Source organism: Macaca thibetana, chromosome 7, assembly GCF_024542745.1.
Source record: "Macaca thibetana thibetana isolate TM-01 chromosome 7, ASM2454274v1, whole genome shotgun sequence".
Lineage (NCBI taxonomy): Eukaryota > Metazoa > Chordata > Mammalia > Primates > Cercopithecidae > Macaca > Macaca thibetana.
In genome coordinates, this window is record NC_065584.1 from 60,712,361 (window position 1) to 60,733,334 (window position 20,974).

The 20,974-nt window shown below is 34.0% G+C and overlaps 1 protein-coding gene and 1 long non-coding RNA gene across 3 annotated transcripts in view; one reads left to right on the plus strand and one right to left on the minus strand.

Annotated features, from left to right (window-relative positions):
• The window catches only part of MDGA2 (MAM domain containing glycosylphosphatidylinositol anchor 2), an 830,171-nt gene that overhangs the window by 754,786 nt on the left and 54,411 nt on the right, over positions 1-20,974 (plus strand). The window lies entirely within an intron of this gene.
• On the minus strand, positions 2,916-20,894 carry LOC126959471 (uncharacterized). Its single transcript, XR_007727543.1, has 3 exons — positions 19,680-20,894; positions 18,794-18,865; positions 2,916-3,267 (listed from the first exon to the last, which is right to left on the minus strand). It is a non-coding gene; the product is annotated as an uncharacterized LOC126959471 (long non-coding RNA).

Here is a 20,974-nt window from a genome sequence, read left to right on the forward strand (position 1 = left end):
TACAATTGATTGTTGGATAACTTTATTACAAATTTAATTTTGGTCTTCAGTTGATGTGACTGTAACGGTTGAGCTGTTGCTTATTTCTCCTTTCAGCTAAAACATTTTTAAAAGTTATTGTAGTGAATAATTGTTTGCTTATTGTTGCTTGTTGAAGGCTTAATAGTGTTGTACAGTCTACAGGTGCTGAAAGAGAACGGTAGGATAAGACAAATGAAATTGGGATAACCTGTGTGCTTGACTTAACCCATTTAGACAGATTTTATTGCAAGAACTGTTTGGAGGAACATTTCATGCCAGTTCAGGAAAATCTGTGGAGATTTGATAATCTGGATTCTTTGTATAATCTTATATCATGAATAAAATGACATCTTCCAATAGATTAATCTTATAATACCATACTGAGTATACTGAATGTTTTTACAATAGAGACAGGTACAATAGTTAGGCACATATTTGGGGTACGTACTGATGATTTAGATTAGAATAGTGAAAGGGGAGAAGAAGAAAAATTGAATTAAGAAAATGTTAAAATAGGCAGAACTTGAATTTTGACTTTGTTTTGAGGAACTATTTTGACAAAGATAGTGACCTTATTTCTCTGATATTCACTTCAATTTCTTTAGTGAATGCTCTGGAAAGCACTAAACATATAGAAATGAGAGAGAATGAAGGACTGAGAGAAATGTAGAGAAACCATTTTGTAAATGGTCTCTGTGGCTCTGGAAAAGAAATAAGCCATATGTCAGTTGTAAAAAGTAAAGTTTATCTTCATGTTCCAAATGAAGGACATTGGACATACTATTTCATTCCTGCCAACTAATTTTACAATGTGTTTATTAGAAGGGATATATAAATGGTAAATTTGAGAGACCTGGCTGAGGGATTGACCCTTGATTGATGTAGAAGTTTCTGTAAAATAAGGGTACCTTGTGTTGGAAAACTCCAAGTACTTCCTGAGGATTTTCTCTGTTGCCTTTGTATAGATTTAATTCTGTTTAGAAATACGGTTTGAGAAAACTAATTAGGAATGTGGAGGAAACAAGCAACCTCAAAGACACTTAAAAGAGTGAAAGAAGGTTAAATTATTGACATAAATGAGATTTTTAATCAATGTTTACAAGTATTCCCATATTTCCAGATGTGGACTTGTTAGGCTGAAGTGACAAGGGAGCATAAAACAGTTATCCAGATTAGAAACATGCTACTAGAATTTGGGTGAATACTTTTTCTTCAATATACTAATTTATAAGTCGAAGCATTAGATATGAAACTGAAGGTAGCAAAAATTTAGGCGTAAATTTTCCATCTGAAGACAGTAGTCATAGAATTTCCGGCAAAAACGAACTGAAAGGTAGAAAAATCTTATATTTGTATGGAAACTAAGAAGACAGTGTGTGAATGTGCATTTGTGTGTATGTTTGTATTACAAACAAAATTTTAAAATATGAAAATGCAAATTTGCTTATGAGCAAAGTACAGCAGATCCTTGAATAATATCATTTGTTTAAGGTCATATGGCTATAATGTTGATGATAAAAAAATTCAGTTCCTGGCTGGGACCACTGTCTGTATGGAGATTCCATGTTCTCTCTTGTCTGTGGATTTCTCTGGTTTCCTTTTACATCCCAAAGATGTGCACATGAGGTGAATTGGCATGTCTAAATGAATCACTCCCAGTCTGAGTGAGAGTGGGGTGTGTCTGAGTGTGCCCTGCAATGGGACAGAGCCCTGTTCAGTGTTGGTTCCTGTCTTGTGCCCTGGCTGCTGGAATAAGCCCTGCCCCCACACCAGGAACCTCAACTGGAATAACTGGGAAATAATTATCTTCCTTGTTTTTATGAATATTTCTTAAATGTATGTATAGCTCACATTTATTTTATGTTTAATATTAGAAGTGTTTAGGGCTTTATTTAGAAGTTTGGTGATGTTTTTATTACCAGAACTATGCCATGGGATCTTAACACTTGTTTAGAGATCAATTAACTTAAGGTAAAATTGGTTTCCTTATATGTCATTTCACTTAAACTTGCAGTTGATTTTGAATCTATCATCAGTTTAAATTGCTCCTTTTAAGTTTAATGATAAATGACTATTAGTTTAGCTTTATCATTTTCAGTTGCAGTTCAAGTTTCTTAAGTTATCTTGAAGTGTGGAGTCATCCACATTTTCCCATTACTTTTATACTTTTATACCAAAAATCTGACGGTTTTTTAACATTTAAAAGTTTAACTAAAATAGCTGAAACAATATCTATCTTTGAATAATAAGTGTTTGACATGACAGATGTCAATAAAACTACATAACTAGTGCTGTACAACTACTCAATAATGGACTGCCATGTTTTCTCAGCTTCTGTTTTCTGTTTTAAAATGTTCAAGAAAGAAATGCAAAATATCACTGAGTGTTTAAGTTGCTTTATCAGACTTCAAGTTTTGGAAACCATTTGTAAAAAGATGAAAGCAATAATGTAAGTAGAAATTTGAAGGTAATGGTTTAGATATCATAGGCATCACTTATCTTTTTTATTTAACTTTTATTTTAAGTTTAGGTGTACATGCGCAAGTTTGTTATATGGGTAAACTTGTGTCATGGGTGTTTGTTGTGAAGATTATTTCATCACCCAGGTATTAATCCTAGTACCCACTAGTTATTTTTCCTGATTCTCTTCCTCCGCCCAACCTACACCCTTCAATAGGCCCCAGTATGTGTTGTTCCTCTCTATGTGTCCATGTGTTCACATCATTTAGCTACCACTTATAACTGAGAACATACTGTATTTGGTTTTCTATTCCTGCATTTATTTGCTAAGGATAATACCCTCCAGCTCCATCCATGTCCCTGCAAAGGATATAATTGCATTCGTTTTTATGGCTGCATAGTATTCCTTGTGCATATGTAGCATGTTTTGTTTATCCAGTCTACCACTGATGAACACTGATGGCTGGGACTATGGGTTTACTAGATACAGGATCATGTCATTAAGTCTGATAGTTTGACTTCTTTCCTACCTATTTGAATGTCCTCTATTTCTTTTTCTTGCCTGATTGCTCTGGCCAGAACTCCCATTATTATGTTGAATAAGATTGGTGAGAGAGGGCATCCTTGCCTTGTGCTGGTTTTCAAGGGGAATGTGTCCAGCTTTTGCCCATTCAGTATGATGTTAGCTGCAGTATTGTCATAGATGGCTCTTATTATTTTGAGGCATGAAGGGCCATAGGAACAGTTCCAAAGAAGTTAAACTTTACCTTGAAAAGTGGGGAGACACTGAAAGAGTCAAAAGAGAAAAGTCAAATACTCATTAATATGGTACTAAATTAATAGGCAACAAGCATGAAGTAAAAGCTGTTCTTTTTTTCAAATGAAATATAATGACCTGAATCTGATGCTGCACTGGAAATTTGAGAGAAATATATGTGGCAAAATCTGGAGGATTTGATGATTGAATGGAGGCTGGGGGAAGGGAGAGAGTAAAAAGGCACGAATGAAAACAATGTTCACTATTTACATGCTTATTGTCTTTTGACAACCTTGTGTCAATTCATATAAATATTTTTCTCATTTCTATATATTGAGAACATATCCTTGAACATGATTGTTATATTAAAAATGAAAATTAACTGTCATTGAGATGGATGTTAGGCACAGGTTTCATGAAATGTTTTCAAGGAAATGTAAAATTATAACATTTATAAACAAAATCTGTGGAAAGCTTCAAGTTAAAATGTAAAAATATCTGCAATGTACTAATATATCCATGAGGTTCATTTGCTTTGTGTTCTAAAGATCTTAAGCTAAAATTTTTCCTTTAGAGTTCCATATCTTAGCAAAATGACACAATACAAAATTCATAGTTTTCTTATATTTAATAAGCAGTTTATCTGCTTAGATAAGCTAATTTTGAAGATATATGTGTTCATGCTATAATATAAGGTACTGCAATGATAGGTCATAATTTTTAAAAAGGAAGAATTTTTAAAAATAATTTCTATTTAGATGTATTTTTTTCCTTTACAATATCTCCTCTATAATTTTTAATTATTCTTTCCTCATATTAGAATCTATCTTAGCCGGGCGCGGTGGCTCACGCCTGTAATCCCAGCACTTTGGGAGGCCAAGGCAGGCGTATCACGCGGTCAGGAGATAGAGACCATCCTGGCTAACACAGTGAAACCCTGTCTCTACTAAAAATACAAAAAATTAGCCAAGGCGGAGCTTTCAGTGAGCTGAGATCGCGCCACTGCACTCCAGCCTAGCGCTGGGGCGAGACTCTGTCTCAAAAAAAAAAAAAAAAAAAAAAAAAAAAAAAAAAGGAAGGTGTGTTAGTATCCCACTAATCTTAGTGAACTAGGTTAAGTGTTTCTATGTATTGATACAAAATTATCTTTGGAATGTCAACTGTATTTTGGAGGGAGCATGTTGATGCATGTACCAGGTCTCAATTTCTCCTTTTGGAAAGCACATACAGTGCTTCTGCTCACACTTTCTTCACCAAAGCAACCCCTTGACTTGATCTGAGGAAAACACAGGGAATATAAGATGTTCTTTGAACTTGCAAGAAATCAAAGAACCAAATACTTGAGAAGAGCTCAAATTACTACAAAGTTCTGCCTTTCTGAATAGCAGTATTTGATTGAATATATTAATAGTACGTTTGATTTCCTAAAAATATAACCTCAAAAAGATCTACTTTTAAAGTTTATTTGTAGAATACTAAAGGAATAAGAATAAAGATTTGATTCCTCTTTTGCAATTAAATGTATTATATTCTACTATGGGTAAATGGGATAAGAAGTGCACCAGAAAGAAAATATCCATGATATCATGAAGCTTATAGTTTGGTAGAGTAGAAAGCAGACAAAAAATTAATGGATAAAAAGCAATTAATGCTATGCAACAAATAAAACAGACATAGAGGGAAAACTGGCATCGTTAACATTCATTCTGTGTGCCAAATGATTGAAAATTTGAGAAGGTGGCAGAAGCTGATCTTTACATTTCCCACATGTTCATTATTTTGGGACAATTTTCAAACCACCTGGGTGGAAAGTGGACTTATACTTCAATCTGGGGAAAGAAGGAATCTAATTTTGGATAATCAAGCACAATAATTAAAATGAAGCAATAACTTCTCTCATGTTCACTTGACATTTTACTTATTCTTAAAAACTATATGAGATAAGGTAAATTACCTAAAAATTTAGTGGCTACATTTAGAACCGTAAATTATGTTCAGGAATAAGAAATTAAAAATCTAAAAATCTTCGGAGCTGGAATACGGTTTAAATCTATGTATTTTGAGGATGTGTTATGTCTGGGGGATGTGTAAAAACCTGTGGACAATTTACAAGACAGATCACTTGGCACAGCAAACTCTTAATGAACAAGAACTTATGAGGACCTAGGAGGCATTGTCATGGAGGCAATTAGCCCTGCTTTAAAAGTGGTTAAGACTCCTAAATGTTTCAATCAATACTGCATTTTCATGCTTGCTTAAATAATTATTGTGAATTTTCTATTTCAATAATCACAATTTTTAAATAGGATAGAATAATCCTAAATAGTTCCAAAGAATTGATCAGGGTTAGAGTGTCACAAAAGCTAAGAGAGAAGTGGCAGAAGATAAAATTTTCAAGGGAAGAGTTGTTCCAGTCAGCATATAAAGTACTAGGAAATCAAGAGCTAGAGTTTTAGCTCTTTCCATCCCCTTTCAGTCAGCCTACTCTAGCAAATAGCTTTTGTTTTACATTTTAAGCCTCTGAAATTTTGAAAGAGGTTTACACCACTCCAAATTGTTAGTTCATATTTTATAATAAGCACCAGAAATTGTAATTTTAAGGATCATTTTTGTTTTATTTCTGATGTGTGATGATATGTGTGACAGTTATTGTCTCTTTGTGGGGACTTATATCAATGTAACACAATGGTGCCTAAAACTCTTTTTGTTGCCTTTAAATTGGTATATAATATTCTAATTCCCAGGACAAAGATGTGCCTCTCATTCTGCACTAATGAGAAGACAGAAACAACCTTAACTATGTACTCAGGAAAAATTCCTACTTTGTGAAACTTTCCTTTTTATTTAGGAGAAATACAAATACTGTACACAAATAAACAGCTACTGTGATATCAGGTACTAATAATTTTTTTTTTGAGGGGTAGAAGACAATCAGATAATGGAAAAAGAGTGGCATTGCTATTGTATAAGATAGTGTGGTCACGGAATGCCTCTCTAAGGAGTTGGCATTTGAATAGAGACATAAATGATATGAAAAAAGGTGTCACAAAATAATTCAGCTAAGAAATGAGAGCAGCACATAAGTACGTCATAGGAAAATAAAAGCCTCAGTAAATTATACATATGTAAATCAAATACATATATATAATATCTATTTCTGTAGGCACTATATCATCAAAAGTCTCCTGGACAAAATTTACAGTGGTACATTATGAGAATAATAGAGGTCTAAATTAAAAAATGTAGTGTGAATCTAATCATTAGAATAATATAGAGGTCAACAGGAGAGGATTGACATTTTGCAGATTAGAAGAGTGATCAGCAGATATTCTCAAATTGTTGGAATGAGAGGACCAATAGAACACTTGTTAGTGGGAGATGAAAATGCAAAATCCACAAATGATTTGCCAGAAAGCAAGACAAGCAGGCCGGGTGCAGTGGCTCACGCCTGTAACCCCAGCACTTTGGGAGGCCGAGGCAGGAGGATCACCTGGGGTCAGGAGTTCAAGACCAGCCTGGCCAACATGGTAAAACCCCAGTCTCTACCAAAAATACAAAAATTAGCCAGGCATGGTGGCATGGGCCTGTAATCCCAGCTGCTTGGGAGGGTGAGGCAGGAGAATTGCTTGAATCTGTGAGGCAGAGAGGTTGCAGTGAGCTGAGTTCATGCCACTGCACTCCACTCTGGGTGACAGAGCAAGACTCCGTCTCAAAAAAAAAAAAAAGTAAGCGAAGAATGCAATGTTGTAATTGAGATTGCTTAATGGGAGTCCATTGGTAATTAATCTGTGTATTGGCACATTTTTAATGTGCCATTAACTTTAAATAATGGCACATTTTGTCAGGGTGGGCAAAATGATTTCCTTCTGATCCAGAAAGACACATCTCTCTGTTGAGTAATTGACTCTACTATGGTTATACATCGTTTTAATAAATACTAGTCTAGACTGTGGGAATATTACAGTGATCCAAACAAAGAAAATTATCTCCCTTCATAGAGTTGTATTATAAAAGATACATTAACCTATTGTTTGTTATAAAGTACAAAGTTCTAGCTAACAGATGGCAAGTAAATATATGCTCCAATTTATATCAGCAATAGAACTGTGAAGTCTTACCAAATTTTAAACAGAACATGTGTGTAATCATATTTTTTAATTAATGGTTTTACTAGAAAGTGCCATGATAGGTTTTATTTTATAAAACAAGGAAATGACAAGGCTCAGTGTTTCTATCAATATCCAGGTTTATTTAGCATGTCCTAGGCACCTATTTACTCGCAAAAAGAAAGTACGATAATTCTGGTCCCAACTATTACTTCATATTTTAAATATTTTAGGACTATGAATTTAGTAGCACACAGTAAACTCTCAGTAAAATTATCATTATTATTATTATTTTAAGGACTCATCTCATTTTAAGCAAAGTAAGCTTATGCACTCATTTTGGGGGTATATATTGTACAGATAAATGAATGAAATCATTTCAAAAGCAAGAAAAATGTCATTCCTTTCTGAAGTACATCTCCCTCTCTCCCTGCTTATTCTGTAGTACAGTATCTAGCACAGAGTGGCTTAATATGCAATATCAATACTAACTGTATAATATTAATACTAATTATATACTATGCATAAATTATTGATGACTCTTTTATAGAATGACAACATGCCATTGTAAGTTTTGAAAATTTTATAAATTCTATTAATATAACACAATATTTCTATTTCAATTTTCAACAACTTTATCTATACAACTATGCATATTTTCAGTGCCCACTATATACCTGTTGACCCTCAGGGATTTATGTTTAATTTGGTAACTTTTACTACTTCCAACAAAGATTAACTATGGCTGCTCACCAAAGAGGAGATTTGTGGGGTTTTTTGTTTGTTTTAGTTATCTAATTTTCAAAGAATTCAACGAACATGATTTTTTTTCTTTTTGTCATCATGAATTGAACTTTATGCCTATGAATATTTCATTTTTTCAGTCATGTAGATCATCAGTCATATTGATGCTCAAAGCATCTAGCAATATAGTAACTCTTTTACAATATTTTAGTAACATATTGGATACCCAGATAATAACTTGATAAATTTTAAGATTTAAGAAACATTACATAGTCTTTTTCAATCTGCTTGCATTCGCATGTATTTCAATATGTGCATTGTTTACTGTGCGTATGCATAATACCACAAATTGGTATCAACAGTTATGTATGGGATAGTTTGCATGCAATCTCAAAATGACTTAAATAAAATTGTAAAATGGAATTTGGAAGCATAATGAATACACTTGCCAAGAGAAAAAAAAAAAAAAGAAAGAAATTGTTTTACTTGTGCTCCTGCAGTGGTTAGTACTTATTTTGTCATAGGTTTCAATAAGTCTCAACTGCTTGAAAATAGCCTTTTCTGACCTTAAAATTGCACCATTACAAATTTCATTGACTATCTGAAATACTTTCTGTCCACACCTCCTCTTGTATGAAACGAGTTTTCCAGGACTCACTTTAAAGACTTAAGTTATCTTCTGGGAACTTAATAATGATATTGTGAGAATGAAATGAAATAAAAGATAATCATCTAGGTACAGAGAAGAGTCTTGTGCAACATTAAAAATTTGCCTGGTTGTCTGGTTTGAATAGGGCTGTCCCTGCATGTTCCATTACTTTTGTTTTGATAGAATGTGACTTCCATATCCTTTCTCATAGTTACAGAGATTCCCATTTATTTCCATTGGTTCCACATAGACTATCCTGATAATACAACTTCAGAAACTGGAGGCAGCTTTCTAATGGAACAAGTGCGAATTTTCTAAGAAACAAGGATGTTGAGAGCCTGAAGTTGGATATGTCAAAAGAGAACTCACCTGAGTTCGGAGTTTCTAGTGAAGGTTCATCTTAGGAATTTAAGGATTAAGAACTATATAAGTTTTCATTATTTATGGGCCTCTACTCTTTAAATGTAAACATGTGGCTATGAACACTGAAACACATTAGCTTGTGTGGTACAGACATAAAAATGTTTGATAAAAATAAATGACTTTGGTATGAATTTTCTCAAACATTCTTAGTACATTTGAACAATCACGAGTAATGAGCAACCCTTTTTGGGTTGCTCACAGGTGGAGTGTATTAGGCACATAAAAGTACTTAGCCTCTTCAAAGCTCTGGATAGCTACATATTCTTTTGTAGATTAGATCCAATTTTGACCCAATTTTCCTAATTAGCACTTCTGCTATTAATGCCAGTATCGATAATAATGGCCATACGAATTGTAATTTCTTAATAATGACCATACAAATTGTAATTTCTTTTTATTATTATTATACTTTAAGTTCTAGGGTACATGTGCACAATGTGCAGGTTTGTTACATATGTGTACATGTGCCAAGTTGGTGTGCTGCACCCATTAACTCGTCATTTACATTAGGTATATCTCCTAATGCTATCCCTCCCCCCCTGCCCCTCCCCACAATAGGACCCAGTGTGTGATGTTCCCCTTCCCATGTCCAAGTGATCGCATTGTTCAATTCCCACCTATGAGTGAGAACATGTGGTATTTGGTTTTCTGTTCTGCGATAGTTTGCTGAGAATGATGGTTTCCAGCTGCATCCATGTCCCTACAAAGGACACGAACTCATCCTTTTTTATGGCTGCATAGTATTCCGTGGTGTATATGTGCCACATTTTCTTAATCCAGTCTGTCACTGATGGACATTTGGGTTGATTCCAAGTCTTTGCTATTGTGAATAGTGCCGCAATAAACATACATGTGCATGTGTCTTTATAGCAGCATGACTTATAATCCTTTGGGTATATCCCCAGTAATGGGATGGCTGGGTCAAATGGTATTTCTAGTTCTAGCTCCTTGAGGAATCGCCACACTTTTTTCCACAATGGTTGAACTAGTTTACAGACGCACCGACAGTGTAAAAGTGTTCCTATTTCTCCACATCCTCTCCAGCACCTGTTGTTTACAAATTGTAATTTCTTAATCAAATATTTAAAATAAAATTGGCTTTTTTTTTTCTTTTTTGAGATGGAGTCTCCCTCTCTCTTGCAGGCAGATCTTGGTTCACTGCAACCTCTGCATTCTGAGTTCCTGCGATTCTCCTGCCTCAACTTCCTGAGTAGCTGAGATTACAGGCACATGCCACCAGGCCCAGCTAATTTTTAATTTTTTATATTTATAGTAGAGATGGGTTTTCACCATGTTGGCCAGGCTAGTCTTGAACTCCTGACCTCAAGTGATCCGCCTGCCTCGGCCTCCCAAAGTGCTGAGATTACAGGTGTGAGCCACCATGCCTGGCCCAAAATTGGCCATTTTTATATGTCTTCCTTTCAGTAACAAATGGATACATTGAAAACACCCTTGTTTATAAAGCAATTCTAATTGATTCAACATGGTTTAAAAATCTTCTTCCTTTTTAGATGATAATTTCATAGTATGATCTGGATTTGACAGTTCAAATTTGATGAACACACAGAAAGCATGAATACATTGTTATATATTAAGGTATTCGATTTTATTTCAACTTGAAAAAACTGTTGCTTGGAAACCAGGCTATCATAATAAATCACACAGTCATGTTCAGTAAATGGGCAAAGCCACAAACCAAGATAAAGTAGGAACTTTTTGCCATAGAGTAAAACAGGCATTCCAGTATACCACATATTACAAATAATGTAACCAGCATATGTATTAGACTAATATTAACTTCAACTGGAATTTTTGGAGAAAAATTAAATTATATTGATGATCAATAATAAATAGAAATATAATAATTAATTATAGAGCAATGGCTCTGTAATAAAGATGAAAAGGGGAAATGCTTTCATCTATTTGAAATAGAATGACATTCTCTGAAGTCAAGTATAGGATTAGATATTTTGATTAAGATTCTAACATAAGACTTCTAAATCATCCAAATAAAATTTATTGTTTTGAGGTAAGAAAAAGTCAAGGTATATAAGTAACTGTCGTTCTTACATTCTTACCTATACAGGTTACACTAGACTAATTCTGCCCTAACAATAAAATTAAAAGAATGTGTTTCTTGACATGACATGACTCCATAACCCTTTCTGTTAACATATATTCTAAAAGGGAGATTATTGTTGCAGAATTTCTGTTCCTTAGTTCAGCTAAATCTGGGTTCTTGTGTCACAACCAGGAAAAGTTAGGCATGCAGACACATTGAAAGGTGACGGGAACGGAATTTATTGGACGAAAAGGAAAAAACAAAACAACAACAACAGAAAACTCTTAGCAAAATGAGAGGGGTTCCTGCCAGCGCTCCCATCTCACAGATGGAATAACAGGCCACAGCACAGGAACTGAAGAGGCGAGGCTCCTCCCTGCTGCACATGGCTCAAACTTCCCGTGGCTCCAACCCATTCTTGCAGTGTGTAGGGTGGTGGGAGATTCTCTGGGGCCCTTCCCCTTGTTTGCCCCCTGCATCTATCACTAGGTTATAAAATAAAGAAAAGAAACACTGATTAATCTGTATATTTAAGTAGGTCTGTGTATTCCTGGTGCCTTAGAAATTATAGCAAATGAAGCATTGTCACATTAAGTAGTGTAAATCTTCAGAAAATGCTTATATTCTCTACCATAAAATTCTAGATGGCATTACCTTGAACATAAAGCAGATTCTTAGACATTATTAATTGAGAGTGTGAAAATATGGCCATATATGAAGCAATAAAAGTAGACAAATAGTGGGAAGGAACTCATTGTAGTCCTTGTATTATATACATTCAGCGTCAATACAATGCTATGCTTACCTTATTTCAGTTGCTTAAAAACAAAACAAAACCTTAGTTATAGAAAATTTCTCTTAGCATAGAAAAGAAAGCAAATATTTTGGAAGGAAATAAGATTTTTATTCTTCAAAGAGTATAATTTCTGTGTATTCAAATATATGCTGGAAAGGTATATAACCATATTTGGGAAAAGAAAAAAGGTACCTACTGTATATAGTTCTTCCCTGTAGTAAGGGAGGGAGGAGACAGGTTTAAGAAAAGATAGAATGTGGGTTCCATACATATGCAAAGTTTTATTTATTTTGAAAAGAGCTCTGAGGCAAATATCCAGTTCCACTAATTACCACTTATGTTAACATTGGGAAGTAAACAAAAATAGTAATAACAATTTAAATGCAAACACTTTCAAAATTGAGGTCATGGTGCTACTATTGAAAAAAATCAACTAAACTAAAAATAGACGTATTTATATAAAGACATTTACACTTATTCTACAGCGGCATATGGTTTGCATAAAACTCTTTCTTGTAAAACAAGGAGAAAATGAGGGCAAATAATCAGTCATGCTTTTATATCCCTAAAAGGGAGGGAACAAGAAAGAGGGGTTCATCGGTGACAACTGCATTTAAACCTAGTGGCATCTGGATATACCTTATGAAGTAATTGCTTAAAAGTCATCCTCATTCCCAAGCAATATTCTTCATGGTGATGAATAATTAAGATCTCCACACAAGCCACAGTTCTCCTTTCTGAGTCTCCTTTCAGACTTGGCCATAGCTTCTCTTTTCTTCTTCTTTTTTTTTTTTTTTTTGAGACGAGTCTCGCTCTGTCGCCCAGGTTGGAGGGCAGTGGCAGGGTCCCCGCTCACTGCAAGCTCCGCCTCCCGGGTTCACGCCATTCTCGTGCCTCAGCCTCCGGAGTAGCTGGGACTACAGGCGACCGCTACCACACCCAGATAATTTTTTGTATTTTTGGTGGAGACGGGGTTTCACCGGGTTAGCCAGGAGGGTCTTGATCTCCTGACCTTGTGATCTGTCCGCCTTGGCCTCCCAAAGTGCTGGGATTACAGGCGTGAGCCACCGCGCCCGGCGGCCATAGCTTTTCAATTAAGATTGCCATGGCAATATGGTTCAGAGAATGCTCAGTTTTGGTCACAGGCTCAGCTCACCATCCTTAAGCCTTAGCAGTGAGCATCGGTTATTAAGGGAAAGGAAAAGGTTTGAACAAGGCTTTCCAGAGTGGTTGAGAAATGTGGAGAGCATTATAGGTTAATTAAATTGCTTTTACAATTGCATAAAAACATGGAATAAGATATTTTTCTCATTTTATTTTCTGCATTATCCTCAGTGCCTGGTACTATTTGGCACATAGTGGTTGTACAGTAAGTATTTACTGAATAAATGAATAAATACATGTGGGATAGTTTCGCTGAATATTTATTCTAGGTTTGATTTTCTTCTCCTTTAATATTGCTCCATTGTCTCTTGTATGCAAGATGCTAGGAAGAAGCATGCGAATCCGATTTTCCATCCTTTGTGCTTGAATACTCATGCTTATTAGATTTTCCAATATTTTCTATTTCTTTGATATTCTTAAAATTTACTATAACAAGCTTGTGTGTAAGTATTCATGTGTGTCATTTGTGTATCTTTTTCTCACCTTTACATATCCCCTTCAGTACTTTAAAAGCCTTTTCAATAAGGAGTGTATTTTTTTTCTTTGTAAAAAACATTTATTCTGAAATAATTACATATTCACAGGAAGTTACATAGAAATGTACAGGAAAGTTCCATGAAACCTTCCCCCACTATGCCCACTTCAAGCCAGAATCCTACACAAACATAAGTACGTCATGAAAACCAAGAAACTGGCATTGGTACAATCCATGAAATTTAATCAGAGTTCATCCATTGTACATGCATGTACTCATTTGTTTGTGTATGTGTGTTTGCATGTGTGTAGCTTTGTGTAACCATAACGCAAACAAGATACTCAACTGTATCATCACCATAAGACTCCCTCATCTTACTCTTTTAATAAATCTACGCTTATCCCTGGAAACCACTAATATCCTCCTCATCTCTATAATTGTATTATTTCACAGTTGTTACATAAATGGAATTATGCAATACTTATTTGTTTGAAATTAACTTTTCTATTTAGTGTAATTTCCTTGAGATTTATCCAACTTGTTGATGTATCAGTAGTTCACTCTTTCCATGGTTGAGTAGTATTCTAATGGTATGGATGTCCTACAGTTTGTTTAATAATTCTTTCTTTAAAATACATTTGGGTGGTTCAAGTTTTTAGCTATTAACAATAAAGGTACTACAAGCATTCATGTACAAGTTCCTCTGTGAAAATAAATACTTGTTTTACTGGGATAAATGCCCAACAATGCAGTTGCTGAGTGGTGTAGTAAGTCCATTTTTAGTTTTAAAGAAACTGCCAACTATTTTATGAAGTGGTTTTATTCTTTACATTCCCACCAGAAATACATGAGTGAGTCACTTTCTGTATATGCTTATCAGGATTTGTTGTTTTCACTATTTTCATCTCAGCCATCCTGATAGGTGTGTAGTCATATCATATTTAGTCTTAATTTGTATTTCTCTAATGGCCAATGATATTTCAGATGTTTATTTTCCATCTGTATATCTTCTTCAGAGAAATGTCTGTGCATGTCTTTTGCCCACTTTTAAAAAATATGAGGTAATATCCTAGAAAATTGTACCATTGTATTTTCAAGTAGTGACTACTTTAAGTTTATTTTTTTCTTTTCTAAGTATATATGGATATTGACACATTTATTTCCTACATATTTCTTGACTTCTTTTATAATTTTTAAACCATACTGATACTCTCCTGATGCCTTCTGAGAGCATTGTTTGACATAATCTGGTTCAAAACCTTCTCTTAAGTTAGATCTATTTGGCAATTCAGCCTATCTGTTGGGTTCTTTATTGCAATTAGTATTGCAGTACCCAGTATTTCTCAAAGGTGTTAAAGCTATATTTTTGCCAAGTAACAACTTACAATATCACTTCTGTTTCCTTGAGAATAGTTTTGTTAATTTAAAATTTTTATCTTACATTTGGGTTTAAAAATTAACATTAATTGCATCCTCAGCTGGTCTAGGTTTTTTTTTTTTTTCCTATCATTATTTATCATGGTTGAGCTTTCCTGTGAGCCCCATATTCTTGGTGAGTGCATATTCTTTTGGTGAGCATAGAGTCTTTTGCCCATGTCAATTGTCTTGGGCAGTAATATATTTCTGTGAGATAAGCTAAAACTCAAATCGTAACTTCTTTCTAACCACCTGAGTTCGAGAATCAAACAGAAAGTGAATGGTACAAATGATTCATCTCAGAGCATAGCCTTTGGCATTGCAGACTGGACTTGACTCCTCTCCATACATTATTATAGCTCTCAGGGAAATTTCTTGTACTTCTGCTTTGAAAAGGCTCCTTCACATGTAATCATTTTGGGGAAAAAAGGGTGGGGAGGAGAGAAAATACTGAGGTTGCCAGTTTGGTACAAATTTTATCTACTCCTGACCTATTACCTGGAATGATTAATTTTTGTTTTCTCAGAGGAAAAATCTTCAGTAATGACAGACTTATAAAAATGATGTGGTGTGGGACAAAAGAAATAAAATATAATATGCCACCCTATTTCCTGTTTGTGACATAATCCCCTTTCCATTAGGGGCTGCAATTTTCCCCTTAGGTTCAGAAATCTCCCTCTAATTTTATGGTGTCTCCAAGGTTGAGTTTGGGGAGAGGCACAGATTCTGTTAGTTTTTTGTTTGTTTGTTTATTTTTTAATTGAGAACTGCAGTGTGGACAATTAAATAATTTATTTGCTTATCCTAAGCTAATATTTTATACTGTTTCATTATTTTTGTTGATGCCATCTATATGATTGAAAAGATTGACACCCTTTGTTCTTAGTCAGTTGTCTGACCTTAATGAAATATTTCATTTTCCTGCAAACCTCACGTCCTATCTAGTCTTGTAGTCTTGTCCTGGAGTAAATAAATCTCTTTTTTCCCTAACTTCCTTTCTTTGGTTGTTTTCTTTAAAGGAGCCAATACACAATATGTGATTGCCATAATACTTCAAATTATTTGTCAAGTACCAAAGAACATGTTGATGAATGAAGTTGTCAGAGTTTTAATGTTACCTCCCTAGACCTCTTTATTTGAAAAACCTGTACTTGGATACCTCAGTGGCCTCCCAAACTTAATGCTTCTATATTCTAACCTATTCTGTCTCAAACCTTGTCCTCCTTTTGTGATCTCCATTAGACTGAATGGCCATTATCTGTCCCATTGCTCAAGCCAGCAAGAAAATGTACCTTGACACCTTTCTCTATTTTATTCTCTATATCCAATTCATCAATAATTTCTACCAATTTTATTTTTCAATATTCTTCAAATCCTTCAACCCTTATTCGTATCTACCACCATCACTAACTTCAATTTCTTACCAGAGAAATTACCAGATTATCTTCCAAAATAAACTCTTGACCTCCAAATTGTTTTCCATTTATATTTTATATTTTTAATTGCTAATATTTTCTTATTGATTATACAGACCCTGTATATATTAAGAAATTATGTGATATGTTTTGGAAATAGTCCTCCATGCATTTATCTTTTCATTTATTTATTTTTATTTTTCATATTTTTACATTTTTACGCAATATTTCCATTGTGTGGTCTCTGAATTTCAGATCCTCTTAGAAAACATAGTGCACTCAAAGATCTAAAAACATTCTCAAATATTTACTTGTAACACTTTATAGTTTCATTGTTTACTTTTAAATTAGGATCTATCTATCATTTATATTGGTGAATTTTCCAATTTCCAAAAATAAAGATTATTACTATTCCTAAGCAAGGTCGTATCTCCATGTTTTTCATATTATATGTTCCCAGATTATTATTATATATTTTGAGTGATAATTAAATTAATTGCTCACTGCATTCTTTCTGCACACGTACCAATTGCAACCAAGTAATTTTAATCATAATGGTAGTAAGAATAGAAGATGTTGTTTCATTAGCTAACACTTATATAATGCTTACTTTCTGTTAAACATTTTTAAGGGCTTTATATATATTAATTCTTCTAATCCTCAGAATAACTCAATGAGGCAAGTATAGGTTACACTTTAACATATAAGGAGAACAAAGACTGTCTAATTTGTTTAATAGGCTCTCAACAGATGGCTTTCAGTGACTGAATCAATCTATGATATTGTGCAACATTTTCCATTAAAATAGAATGTTGTAGTTATTTGCCATTCAAAATATCAAATGACCTTAATGTACATCTTCGTATAAGACATTGAGTGTCTCTCCGACTGTTAATTTCCTAAAGCAATGCATTAAGAAATCTTTGATGATTAAAAAACATTTTTCTAGAAACTGACAGGAATATACAGTACAAATATGAAGATGATATTAAGTTAAAATAATATTTAAACAGGCATATTTCAGTGGAGAGTGATACTAGATTAGATGCTTAGTAAATGTAAGTATGTTAGTAGAGAACAATAATCTAAATATGGATTTCATATAGGAATAAATATGGATATCACATTAGGGCTTTCTGAAAAACATTTAAAATATGTATTCTAAATTGTCATTGGTTGGTTCAATTATCAATTTACTTTGTGCCATTTGGGAGGCATGTTTAAGAACCCTACTGGATATATCACTATTTCAATAGTTACTACTGAAAAGATGTAGAGGCCTCACACAGCACCTCCACTTACATGTCATTGGCCAGGACTAGGTCATATGACCACACCTAATTTAGAGGAATGCTCAGAAATACAGCACTGCTAAAAATTGTTAATGAGTAAGTGGACTGGGAAAAGATTAGCAAGTAGCATTTCTTGTCATAATGTCCTATATATTCATTAAGAAAAAGTTATTATGTTTCATTGGCCATAAAATCACTAAAAACAATATTTCATTTGAGGTAATTTTAAATTTTGAATTTTCTAAGACTCAGGTAAAATGTATAGAGGGCTTAAAATTATATTAAATTATGTTTGAATATGCTTTAGATAACATCCTCATGCTCATGTCTGTTCTACCTTACACTCTCAATTTTAATGCTCATATTAAAATTGGGATTACAAATATCAAATATATAATATATAATATAAAAAGAGCTTACTCTGCTTGGTCCTTCATTACTTTTATCATGCCAACATAAGTTAGATGATTTTAAATGAATGAATAAATGTATCAGTTAATGTTGTACAATTTCTATGAGAAGAAACTATTACTGACATTTTAAATCCAAAGCATAGTAAGTGATGCTAATCTCTATTTATACATTTGTATGAGTATTCACAACAAGAAGCATTGCCTGTTTTTCTTACTTTTGTTCTATGTCTATAATTTTAGGACACTTTGAGAATTAAATTGTTTTATCATTGTCAATAATTGAATTAAAGCTACAGTACATCAGTATGTTTAAATATATGTATCAATATGCTCTACTGTGTAAAGTCTATGAAAATATTTTAACCAAAATGACTGCCCAAATGGATATTTAAGTGATATCAAGCTAAAATAGCCTAACAAAACTTAGAAAATATCCATGATGACACTATACATTTTAACCCAGTTAAAGTGAATCAAAGTGGTATAATACCTATTACTATAAATAATTTTACAAAAGAGCAATTACTCAAATAGTTTAAGCAGGGGAGTAAGATTGAACTTTAGTTGCAATACGTACTATGGACAGTAATCGGTACTCACCAGAAGCCAAGAACTTCACTTGAAAGACTGTTAAAGGAAGTTATCAACGACACACAGAAGGGACAAGCGGCACTGCAGAATCAAAATATAAGACTATTAGTAATAAATCCAGAACATAGCAGTACTAAAATATCCTGTAAGTTTATTGAAATATACCTATTCTTTTTTTTTTTTTTGAGATGGGGTCTCGCTCTGTCGGCCAGGCTGGATTGCAGTGGCGCAATCTCGGCTCACTGCAACCTCCGCCTCCCGGGTTCAAGCTAATTCTCCTGCATCAGCCTCCCGAGTAGCTGGGATTGCAGGCACCTGCCACCATGCCAGGCTAATTTTTGTATTTTAATAGAGACGGGGTTTCACCATATTGGCCTGGGTGATCTTGAACTCCTGACCTCAGGTGATGCACCCGCCTCGGCCTCCCAAAGTGCTGGGATTACAGGCATGAGCCACCTTGCCTGGCCAACCTAGTTATTCTTAAAAATAATTGAAGGAAGTGATTATGATTCCCCTTATATAAAATAGATACTGTGTTAGTCCATTCACATGCTTCTATGAGGAAATACCTGAGACTGGGTAATTTATAAAGGAGAAAAGTGCCTTGCAAAGGGGTAAAAGCCTTTTATAAAACCATCAGATCTTGTCAGAACTCACTCACTATCAGGAGAACAGCAGTATGGGGGTAACTGCCCCCCGATTCAATTACCTCCCACTGGGTCCCTCCCACACCACGTGAAGATTATGAGAACTACAATTCAAGATGAAATTTGGGTGGGGACACAGCCAAACCATATCTGATACCAAGATGAATAAAAACTAAAAAAATCAATCCCTAATTATTAATTTATTCCTACCTCCTAGAAATTTTTTTAGTAGTCCTTAGAAAACATACCTGATGAAGAAAGATGCTGACTGAGCTGCTTAATTCCAATTTATCAGGGTTGAAATCTATAACAAATGAATTTTTAGGTTGAGGTGTCCTTTCACCTGCTGATCCAAGCATGACAAGAAAATAATTAGAATGTGTTTTTTTCCAAACTTGATAGGAAGCAAGTTTTTCTTTCATAATAATTTATCGGAACCTGCTAAAGAATGATTATTTTTACTGTTACACATGGTCTCTTGGGTGGTTTTCAATGTTGTTTTGCTTTAACAGATGGAAGTAATAAATACATGGTAGGGGGATATGTCAGTAATACATATAAATTCTTTCCTGAGGCAGTATGAAATACCCTGTCATTTGATGATTTATGTAACAGTTCGGAGTACAAACTCAGCACAACCAAAGCACACATTCACTGGAGTCTCTAAATAAAATGGAAAGCGGAATCCGAATTCACTTTAACTGTCATGTCTCACAAAATCAAAAGCTTTTTGTATGACTAACCCTTGTCCTAAAGATAAAAGCTAGATTTATTATCTTCCTCTGTCGCCCCTTGCTATGTAATTGAGTTCAACATAATTAGGCATTTCCAATGGTGAAAAAAAAATTTATAAATTTCTAAGGGAATGTAAATACAGCGCATATTTGTCAGGAAAACCTGTGAAAGCAACACATTTGATATAAGAAGAAGAAATGGAGAATAGTGATTAAGAGAGTAGCCTTGAAATTGGACAATATTGGGTAATAATTCTATATTATCTTCTGCTTCTTAGCAACTGTATGACCTGGGAAAGTTTATTGGTTTAATCCACTTCTTCAACTGAGGAAATAAAGATAATAATACTAACCTCAATAGATTTTTATAAGATTTAAATTAAAATAATGTGTAAAATATTTAGCAAAATATCTGGCAATAGTGAGTCCTCAAAAATATTATAGTTACTACTTTTTTGTTTTTCTTAGTAAACAAAAATACTTTAGTTGAGTAGTCTCAACTGTCACTCCAAACTGCAATTCTGAAAATTGTGGAAAATGAATCAAATGTGCCATTAAAGGGGCCAGCCTTTCTGATGTCTGGTGGTGGAATTAAGGGACATATATATATAGAAGTCTAAAAAAATTTATAAAATATCCATGGTGACATTATAAATTTCATATTTAGGCACCCTACTGACGGAAATCACAGTGAATTTAAGGGAGACTGACAGTACAATTTGTACTAAAAACACAGAAGATAATGTTTAAAATAGCTCAATCTCTTTGATTACATTTTTTAATTCCTATGTAAAGAATAATGTAGTTGT